The 15,127-nt window shown below is 44.1% G+C and overlaps 1 long non-coding RNA gene across 1 annotated transcript; it reads left to right on the top strand.

The window, feature by feature from the left end:
• The first annotated feature begins 6 nt into the window (after window positions 1–6).
• LOC116087701 lies at window positions 7–4,314 on the top strand. The gene is made up of 2 exons (XR_004117566.1): window positions 7–222; window positions 4,137–4,314. It is a non-coding gene; the product is annotated as an uncharacterized LOC116087701 (long non-coding RNA).
• The last annotated feature ends 10,813 nt before the right edge of the window (window positions 4,315–15,127 follow it).

The raw sequence follows: 15,127 nt of genomic DNA, 5'->3' as shown, positions 1-15,127 counted from the left end.
TGTGTGTGTGTGTGTGTGTGTGTATGTATAGTAAGACCCATTTGGGAGTGTGTGTGTGTTGTAAGACCCAGTTTATTTTTGAGCCGAATAGGAGCGATCATGATCCAGGAACAAGGATTGAGGTTTCCCTGAAAGGCATGTCCTACTCCGGATGTGGTTACTTACGTGAGAACCTGTGTTAGTTACAGAACAAAGGAAATCACAAATCGTGGCATTTACCAAGTAAGTCAGCAGGGACCAGGGCAGCTCGGGAACTCGGCTATAGACCTCCGATGATAACTTAGCATTAGGATTGGTAAAAAGTCAGTGGTCTGCGATGAGGTATACTGCGAAGGTTCTGGTAGGCAAGGATGTTTGATCCTTTGGTGTGCAACGAATTGTCTTCAGAGGGACTGAAAACGGAGCTGCTGGGTGAGTACGGCAGCTCACACGTAATCTACGTTCACTGGAGGTAGACACGGAATCTAGCTAACTAGATGGCTAGCTAGACTAAGAAGCTACAGTTTAGCAAGAGATTCCATCATATATGCGCACCTGCACACACACCATGTGCCCACACACATGCAAATATGAGCATAAATACCACACACAAACACAAACAAAAAAAGAAAGATTTTAAAATAAAGATAATTTAGCTCTAATCTGCAGCATTTTAACTCTCTATACTCACTAAATTGTCTGTTGACCTTGGAGCCTTTAACAAGGTATGGTTTTTCCTTTTCCTGGAAACTTCAGAGAAATATATTGATCATAAATTGGGTTGGTATGGTGACTCGTGCTTATAATCCCAGAATTTGGTAGGGCAGGAAAAGATTAGGAGTCAGAAACCAGGCCGGGCAGTGGTGGCACATGCCTTTGATCCCAGCACTTGGGAGGCAGAGGCAGACAGATTTCTGAGTTCGGAGACTAGCCTGGTCTACAGAGTTGAGTTCCAGTACAACCAGGGCTATACAGAGAAACCCTGTCTTGAAAAACCAAAAACCAAAACAAAACAAAAAACAAATAAAAATAAACAAACAAACAAACAAACAAAAAACCAAGAAGCCAGGCTGGACTACATTGCAAGTTTTAAATACAAAGTAAGGCATGCCAGACCTGGTAACACACCGTATAAACTGAGCTTAGCCGTGCACACCTGGGGCATCTTCAGCTACAGATGGAATTTGAGGCCTGGACTGCACAAAACCTTGTCAAAACAAAAAAGAGTTAAAAAGAGGTTGGAATATAGCTTATTGGTAAAGCAGCTACATAGAATGAGCAACCGTCATGGCTCAATCCCCAGCATAGGAAACAAGTAGCAGAAATTCATCAGTCTTTCAAACAAGAGGTATATCTGCAAATTCAAATCTCATGGCCTCTGAAGTTACACTCTGATCGTAGGAAAAAGGATGCTGTCTTCCTTGGTGTCACCATTTCCAAGGGACGGCTTCAAAATCTTTGAGAAAGACTGGTCCTGATGGGTTAAAACCGGAAAGGGCCTTATTTAATTCCCTGCAAATGTGTGCATCCACCTCAGGAAGAGAAGGTCTCTGCTGCTAGGTGTGGCTGCCCATGCTGGTTATCTATCCCTCAGATTCGGAGGCAGGAAGATCAGGAGTCTAAACTGAGGCTACCCTTAGGGCAGGCAAATGTAGGTGGCTCAGTGGTTAAAAGCACTTCCCACTAAAAACGGACAACTTGAATTTAGTCCTTACAGTGGAAGAAGAGAACAAACTCCTGGAAGTTGTCTTCCGACCTCCCTCATACCGCAGCAAACCTGCACTCATATACTCAAAACTAAAATAAAAAGCAGCTGGGCATGGCGGCACACAGCCACATCTCAGGGTTTAGGAGGAGGATCAGGAATTCAAGCCAACCAAAGCCACATAGCGAGTTCAAGGCCAGCCGGGGATACAAGAGACCCTGACTATAATACGGTGAGGGGGTGGGGGGGGGTTACAAGTTTTCTAAAATAAATCCCCAAAGAAAGATAAAATGGAGAGGGAGGAGGGGGAAGGGAGGGAGAAAACAGACTCTCCCTTCGTTGACATGGGATGTGGCCACTATTATTTGGTTAAACTGAGTGTAAGGTGTGGTTGTTTCTTCACGCTCATATTCTCCCTCTCTCTCTCTCTCTCTCTCTCTCTCTCTCTCTCTCTCTCTCTCTCTCTCTCTCTCTCTCTCTCTCTCTCTCTCTCTCTCTCTCTCTTTCTCTCTCTCTTTCATTTTTCGAGACAGGGTTTCTTTGTGTAGCCCTGGCTGTCCTAGCACTCAGTCTGTAGACCAGGCTGGCCTCGAACTCAGAAATCCATCTGTCTCTGCCTCCCAAGTGCTGGGATTAGAGGCATGTGCCACCACAGCCCGGCTTAGCCATAGTCTTCTAAAGTCTAACACTTGCACGGGGTGCTAACCCTCCTTTAACTTTCCATCCTATAGGAGCCCGCAAGTCTTGGGCTTAGGTCCCACGCCCACCCCACCCCATCCCACCCCACCCCGCCCCACCCCGCCCCACTTCATGAGTTACTTTTCTCTAAGCCTTTGGGGGCCTTTATCCAAGAAAGAAGCTAGCCGGCAGCAGATAGGAACGGAACCCTAAGACTAGCTTCCGCAGAGTGACCTGACAGCTGTCCTTGCCATCCTCCTGACTGCACCCTAGCCCCACCCACTTCCTCCTCCAGACTAGGGCTAGTCTCTGCCTCCTATCAGCCTGCCTGAATAAATGGTACAACCCGGTGCCCGACAGCTGTGACTCGACCTTCAGGAACTGTCACGTGCCTTGGCAAGCATGCCCTACAGACCTCAGGGCTGCTCTTGGGGGCCTCTCCCACACTCCCAATGCTGGGAAGCCCTCCTGCACCTTTGGCTGCTTGGCTTGATGGTCTGTCTCTCCTTCCAGACTCACACTGAGTTGGGCTGGTTTTCAGACCTGCTCAAAGGCCTCTTGAGTGGGTGTTTCCGGAGCAAGATTCAGAAATTATCTTTTGTATGTGTATGTGTGTGTGTGTGATTGTCCTGAGCCATTTAAATGCTGGCTAAAGTTTGGGAAGTGGATCTCAGCCTCTTTGAGCAATCCTAGGATCTGAACCCTGTTTGCTGTGCACACAGGACCTAGCCCAGTCTCTGGCAAACAGGCAGTATTTGCCAATTGCTTGCTTAGTGAGTCAAGAATCATTCCTAAAGAGTGATAAGGCCAAGAGAGGCCTGGCCCTGGCTGGCAGGCACACCATCCAGGATAACGCCCAGCAGTCAGCTAGTGTACTGCTTACAGCCCTGCTCAACTCTTGTGATCCCCTGGGAGAAACCTACAGACCTGTCAGCAGTGGTTCTGTTGTTTCACACAGCTTCATACTTTGTGGCCCAGGCTGGTCTCATACTCCTGATCCTCCTGCCTCAGCTTCCCAGTGCTGGAATTATAGCCCTGAATTATCATCACAGCCAGTGTGTGTGTGTGTGTGTGTGTGTGTGTGTGTGTGTGTGTGTCTGTGTCTGTGTCTGTGTTGGAGATTAAACCCAGGGTATTAAGTATACCCTCTACCACTGAGATATATTCTCCCATTTTTTTTAAACATCTATTTTTGGGCCAGGCATGGTAGCACATATTTTTTAATTCTCCCTTTCTTAGCAGGATTTCAATGAAACCTGGGCTAACATTAAGGTAGGAGGGTAGGTAGGTAGATAGATAGACAGACAAACAGACAGACAGACAGATATGAGTATGATCAAGCTGGTCTTGATCTTTCTGCTTCTACCTTCCAAGTGTCAGAATTAAAGGCTTGAGCCACCAGGTATAACTCAAATATTTCTTTCCTTCCTCCCTTTCTCCATCCTTCCCTTTCTCCCTTCCTCCCTTCCTCCCTTCCTCCTCTTCTTCCTCCTCCTCCTCCTCTTTTTCTTCTCCTCCTTCTTCTCCTTCTCCTTCTCCTTCTCCTTCTCCTTCTCCTTCTCCTTCTTCTTCTTCTTCTTCTTCTTCTTCTTCTTCCTCTTCCTCCTCCTCCTCCTCTTCCTCCTCCTCCTCCTCCTCCTCCTTCTCCTCTTCTTCTTCCTCCTCTTCCTCCTCTTCCTCTTCCTCCTCCTCCTTTTTAGACTCTGTTCCTAAAAGTAGGTACATTTATTTGTGAGTTGCTATACCCAAATAGTTTGTTTTGTTTTTAACTTAGAAAGAAAAATCAATTCCCCAGCAAGGGAAGAATTTCAAGAAAACGTTTGGAGTTGCTCCCAGCCTGTTTCCCACGGATACCTGTTTCATTCATTACCACAGAACTACAAGAAGACACAGGCCGGGTGTATTGCCAATTCACTAATTCAACAGCAGTAAAGACTTTGTTTAGAGAGGCCTACTGGTCTGTAGTGTTGTCAGAGCAAACAGCGAACGCACCCCAGAGAGCAAACAGCGAACGCACCAGTACCCCAGAGCTCCTTGCCCTATCTAGGTTTACTGAGCTCTTCCTGACACAATTCACTGGAAGGGGCTGAGGATGTAGCTCAGTGGGAGGGGCTGAAGATGTAGCGCAGTGGGAGGGGCTGAGGATGTAGCGCAGTGGGAGGGGCTGAGGATGTAGCCCAGTGGGAGGGGCTGAGGATGTAGCCCAGCTGCATAACTTGCCTAGGTCCTGGTGCTTTAGGTTTAAATGTCAGCATTTAATGCCAGCTAGAGAGAAGGCTCAGTGGTTAAGAGTACTAGTTGTTTTGTCCAAGGCCAGGGTTTGGTTCCCAGTACTCCCACGGTGGCTAACAACCATCTGTAACTCCAGTCCCAAGGGAATCTGATGCCTCTTCTAACTTCCCATAGGCACTGCGTGCATGTGGTATACATGCACACATTTGGACAAAAACACTCAATGCATAAGGCAATAAATGAATCAATCTAAAAGGAATTACTGAATCCAGACATAATCATATCTATCTTGAGCCTTATTTTGCAAAGGTATCCAAGCATATTATTATTATTGTTGCTGCTGCTGTTATTATTATTGGTTTTTTGAGACAGGGTTTCTCTGTGTAGCCTTAGATGTCCTGCAACTCACTCTGTAGACCAGGTTGGCCTCAAATTCAGAGATCTACCTGCTTCTGCCTCCTGAGTGCTGGGATTAAAGGTGCACACTACCACCACCCTGCTTCCTAGGATATTATTAAAACAAAGTGTGATCCTTTCCCTTTTGTGATGTTTTCTTTCCCCAGGCCCTACTCCGGTTCTCGCCAATACACACCCTAAGTTTTCTTCCTTATTTCTCTTGTGCACGTGTTAACTCTATGTAGTTCAGCTCGCGCGGCTCTTTACTGGGAGCCTGGGAAGCTGTCTCCTTGCAAACCTTTCTCTGCCATGCCTCTGGAATTGCAGTAGCATACTTCAAGGTGGCTATCACCAAGGAGTCTGATGTGCCCAGGAGTCACCCATTCTCTTGCAAGAAGACACATCGGGCTGTTTTTGCTTTGCCAAGGATTGGACTCAGGAACTTGTACATCTCCAGAAAGCACTCTTGTCTCTGAGCTCCAAATCTAGTGAGGCTATGATTGTTGAGGAAACAATCTCAAGGGAGACACTGACTCACTGTGAAGAACGTGCCGGGTAAGGAATCCTGAATGCTGTGCTGGCATCGCTCACACAGCTTGTGTTGCTAGCTAGCTCTCAGGGCTACTGTTGTAATTCCGGATGTTTTTTTTTTTTTTATCATTATCACGTAGAAGATCGTAAGTGGGCATTTTTAGAGTATTTTACCTGAGGCATGTTATCTGAGGGCAAATCTTGCACACAGCTTTGTCTCCTGAAAAAGCCCTAGGGTCTCGAAAGACAAACTATGGGCGATAGTAGAATCATTTAATGATAATTTTAAAAGAACCTCAGAACAATCTTGTAAACCTAGCTTAAGGTTTTTTTGGTTTGGTTTGGTTTCTTGAGACAAGATTTCTCTGTGTGGTCATCCAGTGGCTTGCTCTGTAGACTAGACTGGACTCGAACTTAGAGATCTGCCAGTGTCTGCCACCAATTCCAGCTTTTTTAAGTTTTTGTTTTTGTTTTTGTTTTTAATGCAGTTAATCTACTGAAGTGTCTTAGCTTTGTAGATCTCTCCTGCCATCTAGTGGACAAATATATGCATCACTGCTCGTTTGGACGACCCCTAGGTCCTGTCCCAGCTACCTGTCAGACACAAGGGGATCACAAGTTCAGGGCTTGCTTGAGCTAACACAGTAAATTCAAGGTTACACTGAACAATTTAGTAAGACTGTCTCAAATTTAAAAAAATAATAAAATGAGCCGAGTGTGGCAATGCCTCCAATCCCAAGAGGCAGGGGGATCTCTGTGAGTCCGAGGCTAGCTTGGTCTACACAGTTAGGTCCAGGAAAGCCAGAGGCTACACAGAGAAACTGTCTTGAAAAAAAAAAACAGATAAATACAGAAGAAATAAAAAAATAAAGTAGCTAATCAGAATATGTATACATACACACACACACATACACACAGACACACAGACACACACACGTATCGGGGATATAGTTCAGTGCCTGTCTAACTAAGGTGTGAGGTTCTGTTCTCACCTCCAGCAAGCATGTCTGTGCTGTGGAGCACTGTAGCATTGTCCTGGAAGCCCATCATTCAGGAGGCAGAGGCAAGTCTGGTCTATACAGTTGAGTTTTAAGGCAGTCTGGCCTGTATAGTGAACCCCTGTCTCAAAAGAAACATGCCATAGATAGTGCAAAATGTAAGTGCTCATTCTACCATCTGAACTGGAAATCCATGGGAAGTTGTTTACATGTTCCTAGTGGGTAAATAGCTTGTTCCATAACCATGGGGACCAGAGTTCAGATCCCCAACACCAGGGGGAAAAGCAATGTGTGTTGGCAAATGCCTTTAACCCAGGGCTGGAATGTGAAGGGGGCAAACTAAAGGCTCCTGATGGTCTGCTGGCCAGTCAGACCAGCTTAAATAGTGACCTCCAAGTTGAGCAAGCAACCCAGTCTCAGAGAGCAAGGTGGGTGGAGAGTGATAAAGGGAGACGTTCAAAGGGAGACTTATGAACCATTGCAGAATATTGTTTGTGTTTGTTTTTTTTCAAGAAAGGGTTTCTCTGTGTAGCCCTGGCTGTCTTGGCACTCACTCTGTAGACCAGGCTGGCCTCGAACTCAGAAATCTGCCTGCCTCTGCCTCCCAAGTGCTGGGATTAAAGGCGTGCACCATCATTGCCCAGTACCATTGCAGAATATAATAGAGTTGACTAAAATCAGAGAGAGAGCTGGACTGTGGCTTACCTGTCCGGTTGTGTGAGCACTGGTTCAATCTCCAGGACTTGGCGGGGGCAGGGGGGAGAAGAAAGTACTCAATGTCATTAACGTACAAAAAATGTATATAAAGCAAAAATCCATGTGTATAAAGTAGAACTTCATGGGAAATAAAGTGCATTTGCTTGCAAACACATATGAAACATAGATTCAGGCATGGAAAAGTTGTCTGTTTTGGGGAAAAAAAACCTGAGAAGTTAAGATGTTCTTTTCTTGCTTTTTTATGAGATAGCTCAGGTTGGTCCTGACCTTATTCTGCAGGCCAGGCTAGCTTCACACTTGTAGTGACCTTCTGCTTCCCAAACGCTGGGATTATAGACATGAGCTGCTACGCCCAGCTCTGCCTATTTAGAGTTTGAGATAAGGGCTCGCTACGTAGCTCAGGCTGTCTTTGAACTTGTCATCCTCCTGTCTCAGTCTCTCCACTTCTGGGACTATACATGTGCATGGCCACGCCCAGCTCTAGTTATGCCTGACCCTGATGGAGAACGGCACTGAGCAGCATCCATGTGCCTGTTTAAGCTGTTTGTGTTTCTTCCTTTTGGGCCTTTGCCAATTCAAGGTAAAAAAGGACACCCTCCCCCCAATGTAGAGTGTGTGTGTGTGTCTGTGTGTATGTCCTAGGACAACTTTCAGAGTTGGTTGTCTCCTCCACCTGAAAGGCCAAATCTTTTTTTTTAAAGTTCTATTCTATTTTATTTTATTTTATGTGTATGAGTACACTGTAGCTGTACAGATAGCCGTGAGCCATCATGTATGTGGCTGCTGGGAATTGAACTCAGGACCTCTGCTGGCCCCGCTCGCTCTGGCTCCACTCGCTCCAGCGTAATTCACTGTAGCTGTCTTCAGACGCACCAGAAGAGGGCGTTAGATCTCATTACGGGTGGTTGTGAGCCACCATGTGGTTGCTGGGATCCGAACTCAGGACCTTCAGAAGAGTAGTCAGTGCTCTTACCTGCTGAACCAAATCTTTTAAGTTCAGACTCCATTCTAGAGAACCCAACCTAAGTTTGAACTCAGGTAACTAACAGATAACTCATGTAACCTATCATTAGTTTCCAAGTTGCCCCCCAATAAAACCTGAGCCTAGCTCCAGTCTCTAGGCTAATCCCCAACAAGACCAGCATTTCCAGGTTACACCCTCAACAAGACCAGCGTCTCCAGGTTATTCCTCCAACAAGCCTGTACCCCCTGGTTACAAACCCACTCCCTGCCTAACGACCACCAATGCAGAGGGGAGCAGAAGTTAAGTTTATGGTTTGACTCCCAGCACCAGCCAATTATGTTAAAGGCCACAGTAGCTTTCCAATTAGATTCTTGCACACTTACTCCCCAGTTGCTGCTTATTATAAAGCCTGGCACTGACAGATATTCAGGGCTCCCCACCACCACCAAAACCGTCTTGTGTGATGGCCCCTGTGTTGGAGGGGCCCAAGTTAGCTCCAATAGAATAAAGACCCTGCTGTGAGTTGCATCAGATCGGCTCCTGTCTGTTTTTTGGGGGGATCATTAACATTTCCCTGGCACTACACACCTTTATGTGGATTCTTGGGATTAAATGTGGGTCTCTGGGCTTGCATGGCAAGCACTTTCACAGGCTGACTCATTTTACCAGCCCTCGCTTGTTTTTGAGACCAGATTCACTCTGTAACCCAGACTGGCCTTGAATTCTCTGTCCTCCGCGCCCCCCCCCCCGGTTTTTTAAAATTATTATCATTATCTTGAGATAGAGTCTTTCTATGTAGCCCTGGCTACCCCAGAACTCACTAGGGTAAACCAAGCTGGCCTGAAAGAACAGAGATCCACCTGCCTCTGCCTTCAGAATGCTGGGTTTATAAGGCATGTACCACCGCTTATTTTTGGTGTGTGCACAGCATGTCTTCCCAGAGCCGGAGGAGGTCAAAAGAGGATCAGCTGCCTTGGAACTGGCCTCTCAAGTGGATGTGAGTGGCCCTGTGGGTGCTGGGAAAGAAACTCAGGTCCTCTGCAAGAACAGTAAGTGCTCTTGACCGCCGAGTCACCACCTTCAGCTCCCTCTTACTATTCTTTTTAACTGATAACCCATTTCATTGTGGTAAACACTAACAATATGAAATTTGCCATCTTAGGCACTAAAATGTGAAATTAACTAATATCACGATTCTGCTCACCATCTGCTTTCAGAACTTTCTTAAATTACTCCAAACAGAAACTGTAGCCACTGGGCAGCTGCTCTCAGCTTCCCTTCCAATCTACTTATCTAATACATTGTATTTCTTTTTTTAATTGATTTAAGTTTTATTGTATTATTATGAGAAAAGATACATGATTTAAATTTATCTGAATTTGTTAACATTTAAACACACACACACACACACACACACACACACACATATATATATTGGTTTTTCGAGACAGGGTTTCTCTGTGTAGCCTTGACTGTCCTGGAACTCACTCTGTAGACCAGGCTGGCCTCGAACTCAGAAATCTGCCTGCCTCTGCCTCCCAAGTGCTAGTATTAAAGGCATGTGCCACCACCGCCCGGCTTAAAAACATATTTTAAGTAAATAGAATTAAATCACATTCTTGTTTCCCTTTTGTACCCCAACTCCTTCCAGAGACCCCCCCTTCAATACCTATAATACCTTTTTTGTCATATTCTTTAAAATTTGTAAAATATTATAACAATAAAATGAGTATTATAAAAGTTGTTTGATATGAAACAATCAGTTTAACATTCTTATGTAGATGCTTGTCTATAGCAATACTGAAAATACATGTTTTTCTCAATATAAGTTTTAAATAACTCCAAACATATTAACTGTATATTTTAAAATAATACATCACTACTAGTATTTTTTAAATGAACATAAATATATAAAGTCTTTTTGTTTGTTTGTTTGTTTTGTATTTAGTAGAGCTTAAAATCTTGGCTCTTACTGTGGTACAAGCCCAAAATAAGAACAATTTTTAGACATTGGATTTCATTGTAATAAGGCTGTACTTCAATAACCTTCATATCACCAAAGGATTTTACTTCCATTGTAGCTAAGCTGAGAGTTGACAGTTCTGCTGCACCAAGGAATGAATTGTAGGCATGATGTTTGGATACAGACTTCCTGCTATGGTCAAAGCTAATTGACTTGAGTGAGTGACTTTATTCACAGGCCACAGAGAACAGGTTACATTCATTTAAGAAATGGTGTGTATATTAAGATGGTCTATCCATAAAGTCATTCACCAACTGTTTCAATGAATAATGGTTCTGCTTGGAGGGTGGCACAGACATTAGGTGAGGGTAAGAATCTGGTTCATTGACTGTGATAATTTGGAAAAGCATTCATCTCAGAGAAAGAGTAACTTATAAAGTCCTCTTCTTCAAACTTGATACAAATGTCAAGCAAAGCATTCAGCCTCACTCTTTATTGTTCTCTTATAAGCCACCTCCCAAGTTAATTGTCTACATTTCTTTTGGCTGTATAAATACTTTTGAAATATGTAAGCTGTTCTGAAAACCATAGTATAGTGTAAAAACATAAAATAAACAATACTACTAATAGAAAGGCTGAAATAGAAGAAGCATGATTTCAAGACCATTATGTGGTACACAGCAAGACATTGTCATGTACAAACAAGCTGAAAGTGTATATGGATTGTATAATTTTGGACCTATTTCTCCAATTACCAAATTAGAGAGACCATTGGATGACAACAAATTTCTAATTCCTCAAGCTTTTGGATTTCAATCGATTAGGATATATTGGTAATATTAATTTTCATATTAAGATATTAAGAAAAATTAATTGTAATCCCAGCACTTGGGAGGCAGAGGCAGGAGGATTTCTGAGTTTGAGGCCAGCCTGGTCTACAGAGAGAAATGCTGTCTCAAAAAACCAAAAGAAAAAAAAAAGAAAAGAAAAAGAAAAAGTAATTGTTACTTCCTGTTGTTTTTGTTGTAAGAGGTGGAATTAGATTTGTGTGGATTTGTTGAAAGATTCCTTTCTTGCTTCTTCTAGGGTGTAGTTTTGCTCCTTATGTTGGTGGTTTCCATCTATTATTCTTTATAGGGCTGGATTTGTGGAAAGATATTGTGTAAATTTGGTTTTGTCATGGAATATCTTGTTTTCTCCATCGATGGTAATTGAGAGTTTTGCTGGGTATAGTAGTCTGGGCTGGCATTTGTGTTCTTGTAGGGTCTGTATGACTTCTGCCCAGGATCTTCTAGCTTTCATAGTCTCGGGTGAGAAGTCTGGTGTAATTCTGATAGGCCTGCCTTTATATGTTACTTGACCTTTTTCCTTTACTGCTTTTAAAATTCTTTCTTTGTTTAGTGCATTTGGTGTTTTGATTATTATTTGATGGGATGAATTTCTTTTCTGGTTCAGTCTATTTGGAGTTCTGTAGGCTTCTTGTATGTTCATGGGCATCTCTTTCTTTAGGTTAGGGAAGTTTTCTTCTATAATTTTGTTGAAGATATTCACTGGCCCATTACAGTGGGAGTCTTCACTTTCTTCTATACCTATTATCTTTAGGTTTGGTCTCCTCATTGTGTCATGGATTTCCTGGATGTTTTGCTTTTTGCATTTTCTTTGACTATTATATCAATGTTTTCTATGGTGTCTTCTGCCCCTGAGATTCTCTCTTCTATCTCTTGTATTCTGTTGGTGATGCTTGCATCTATGACTCCTGATTTCTTTCCTAGGTTTTCTATCTCCAGGGTTATCTCTCTTTCTGATTTCTTTATTGTTTCTATTTCCATTTTTAGATTCTGCATGGTTTTGTTCATTTCCTTCACCTGTTTGATTGTGTTTTCCTGTATTTCTTTAAGGGATTTTTGTGTTTCCTGTTGAAGGGCTTCTAGCTGTTTACCTGTGTTCCCCTGTATTTCTTTGAGGGAGTAATTTATGACTTTTTTAAAGTCCTGTATCATCATCATGAGAAGTGATTTTAGATCTGAGTTTTGCTTTTCCGGTGTGATGGTGTGTCCAGGACTTGCTATGGTGGGAGAATTGGGTTCTGATAATGCCAAGTAACCTTGGTTTGTGTTGCTTATTTTCTTATGCTTGCCCCTCGCCATCTGGTTATCTCTTGTGCTACATGCCCTGGCTAAATCTGACTGGAGCCTGTCCTTCCTGTGATCCTGGTTGTGTCAAAACTCCTCAGAGTCAAGCTGTCTCTGTGATCCTGTGATCCCGTGATCCTGTGATCCTGGGTTTCTTAGAGCACCTGGGAGTAGAGCTTCCTCTGGGTGTTGTGGGACTGGCTGCAGAGCTTGTGCCCAAGGTCTGCTCAGGGCACCGGCCGGCCTAGACAAACCAGAAGCAACCTGAGCCACTCTATTTCTTTCTTTCTTCCTTTCTTTCTTTTTAAGATTTATTTATTTATTTTATGTATGTGAGTACATTATTGCTGTCTTCAGACACACTAGAAGAGGGTATCAGATCCCATTATAGATGGTTGTGAGCCACCAAGTGGTTGCTGGGAATTGAACTCAGGACCTCTAGAAGAGCAGTCAGAGTACTCTTAACTGCTGAGCCATCTCTCCAGGCCCCCAATACACTGTATTTCTAAGAAGTGGCCTATTCTACAGGGTCCATCTAGGTGAGACCATTGAATATAGGACCTTTCTGTCTGCCTTTTTCCACTTTTTTGACTTAATTTTCTTCTTTCAAGATATATATATATATATATGGAAATTTTGTTTTGTTTTTGTTTTTGAGAGTCTCACTATGTAGGTACTTGGCTGCCCTAGAACTCACTCTGTAGACCAGGTTGGCCTTGAACTCACAGAGATCCACCCGCCTTTGTCTAAAGCTTCTGGAGGCAGCGGTCTGTTTGCCCCTGTATATATCTGTATGCCATGTGCCTGCAGTGTCTAAGCCGACCAGAAGATGGCGCTGACGCCCTGGAAGTGGAGTTACAGAAGATTCTCTCCGGGCAGTGGTGGCACAAGCCTTTAATCCCAGCACTTGGGAGGCAGAGGCAGGCAGATTTCTGAGTTCGAGGCCTGCCTGGTCTACAGAGTGAGTTCCAGGGCAGCCAGGGCTATACAGAGAAACCCTGTCTCGAAAAACAAAACAAGGGCTGTAGAGATGGCTCAGTGGGTAAGAGCACTGACTGCTCTTCCGAAGGTCCTGAGTTCAAATCCCAGCAACCACATGGTGGTTCACAACCATCCTTAATGAGATCTGATGCCCTCTTCTGGGGTGTCTGAAGACAGCTACAGTGTACTCACATGTAATAAATTTAAAAAAAAAAAAAAAAAAAAAAAAAAAAAAAAAAAAAAAAAAAAAAAAAAAAAAAAAAAACAAACAAGAAAAACAAAACAAGCCAGTGGTTCTCATCTTTCTAATACTGTGACTCTTTCAAAGTTTCTCATGTTGTGGTGACCTCCCCTGCCCCCCACCCCGCAACCATAAAATTCTCTTCACTGCTCTCTTTTAACTGTAGTTCTGCTACTGTTAGAAGTCGGTGTTCTCCGATGATCTTAACCAGGAAGTGGTCTCTAGTCGCTAGGCCCACTGTCTTCTTTTTTACACAGTGCAAAACCTTCAACCCAGGGGTGGAGCCACCTCCATTCGGGAAGGGTCTTCCCTTCTCAGTTGTACCACTCTACAAGTTCCCTCACAGATGTGCCGGAGGTTCGTCTCCCAAGTGATTCTAGACCCTGTCCAGCTGACATTCAACATAAACCATGAGAGGCATGTCGTGGTTTGAACCGAAACGACTCCCATAGATTCATGTTTTTGAATGCTTGGCCCATAGGAAATGGCACTACTAGGAAGTGTGGCCTTGTTGGAGGAAGTGTGACGTCACTGTGGAGGTGGGTTTTGAGGTCTTATATGCTTAAGCTATTCCCGGTGCGGCTCATAGTCTCCTTCTGCTGCCTGCAGATCAAAATGTAGAATTCTCAGCTCCTCCAGCAACATGTCTTCCTGGACGCTGCCGTGCTTCCCACATGAGGATACTGGACTGAACCTCTGAAACTGTCTAAGCCAGCCCCATTGGAATGTTTGCCTTTGTAAGACTTGCAGTTGACCCGGTAGTGGTGGCACACACCTTATTTATTTATTTATTTATTTAATGAGTACACTGTACACTACAGCTGTCTTCAGACACCAGAAGAGAACTTCAGATCTCATTATAGATGGGTGTGAGCCACTATGTGGTTGCTGGGAATTGAACTCAGGACCTTTGGAAGAGTAGTCAATGCTCTTAATTGCTGAGCCATCTCTCCAACCTGGCACACAGCTTTAATCCCACTTCTTGGGCGTCAGAGGCAGGCAGATCTTTTTTTTTTTTTCCTTTTTGGTTTTTTCCAGACAGGGTTTCTCTGTGTAGCCCTGGCTGTCCTGGAACTCACGCTGTAGACCAGGCTGGCCTCGAACTCAGAAATCTGCCTGACTCTGCCTCCCAAGTGCTGGAATTAAAGGCGTGAGCCACCACTGCCCGGCTAGAGGCAGGCAGATCTTGAGTTTGAGACCAGCTTGGTCTACAGTGTGAGTTCCAGGGCAGCCAGGACGACACAGAGGCACCCTGTCTCAACAACAACAACAAAGAATTACAGTAGACATAGTGTTTCTTCACAGCCATAAAACCTAAACTAAGACAGGGCACGTGCTGAGGGAGGGCATTGCAGACACCATTTTGTCATGTGGCAACGGTGTTCATCTTCTGGAAGAGCAGCTGCCATCTTTCCACAGCATCAACACTGTCTACACTCCTGCCTGGACATTTCGAGTTCTCCACATCTCGCCCATGCTTAGCTTACTGCCTTTGAAAGAACTGAGCTCATGCTAAATACGAAATGGCGTCTCATTGAACTTCCAGTCTTTCACTTCCGAGTCTGATGTTAACTGGGGTTTTCCACAATTGTTTTGTTTAACAAATCAAA

This window comes from Mastomys coucha, unplaced genomic scaffold (assembly GCF_008632895.1).
Source record: "Mastomys coucha isolate ucsf_1 unplaced genomic scaffold, UCSF_Mcou_1 pScaffold13, whole genome shotgun sequence".
Lineage (NCBI taxonomy): Eukaryota > Metazoa > Chordata > Mammalia > Rodentia > Muridae > Mastomys > Mastomys coucha.
The sequence above is the reverse complement of the archived record's forward strand: the minus strand, read 5'-3'. Positions and strand labels throughout refer to the sequence as shown.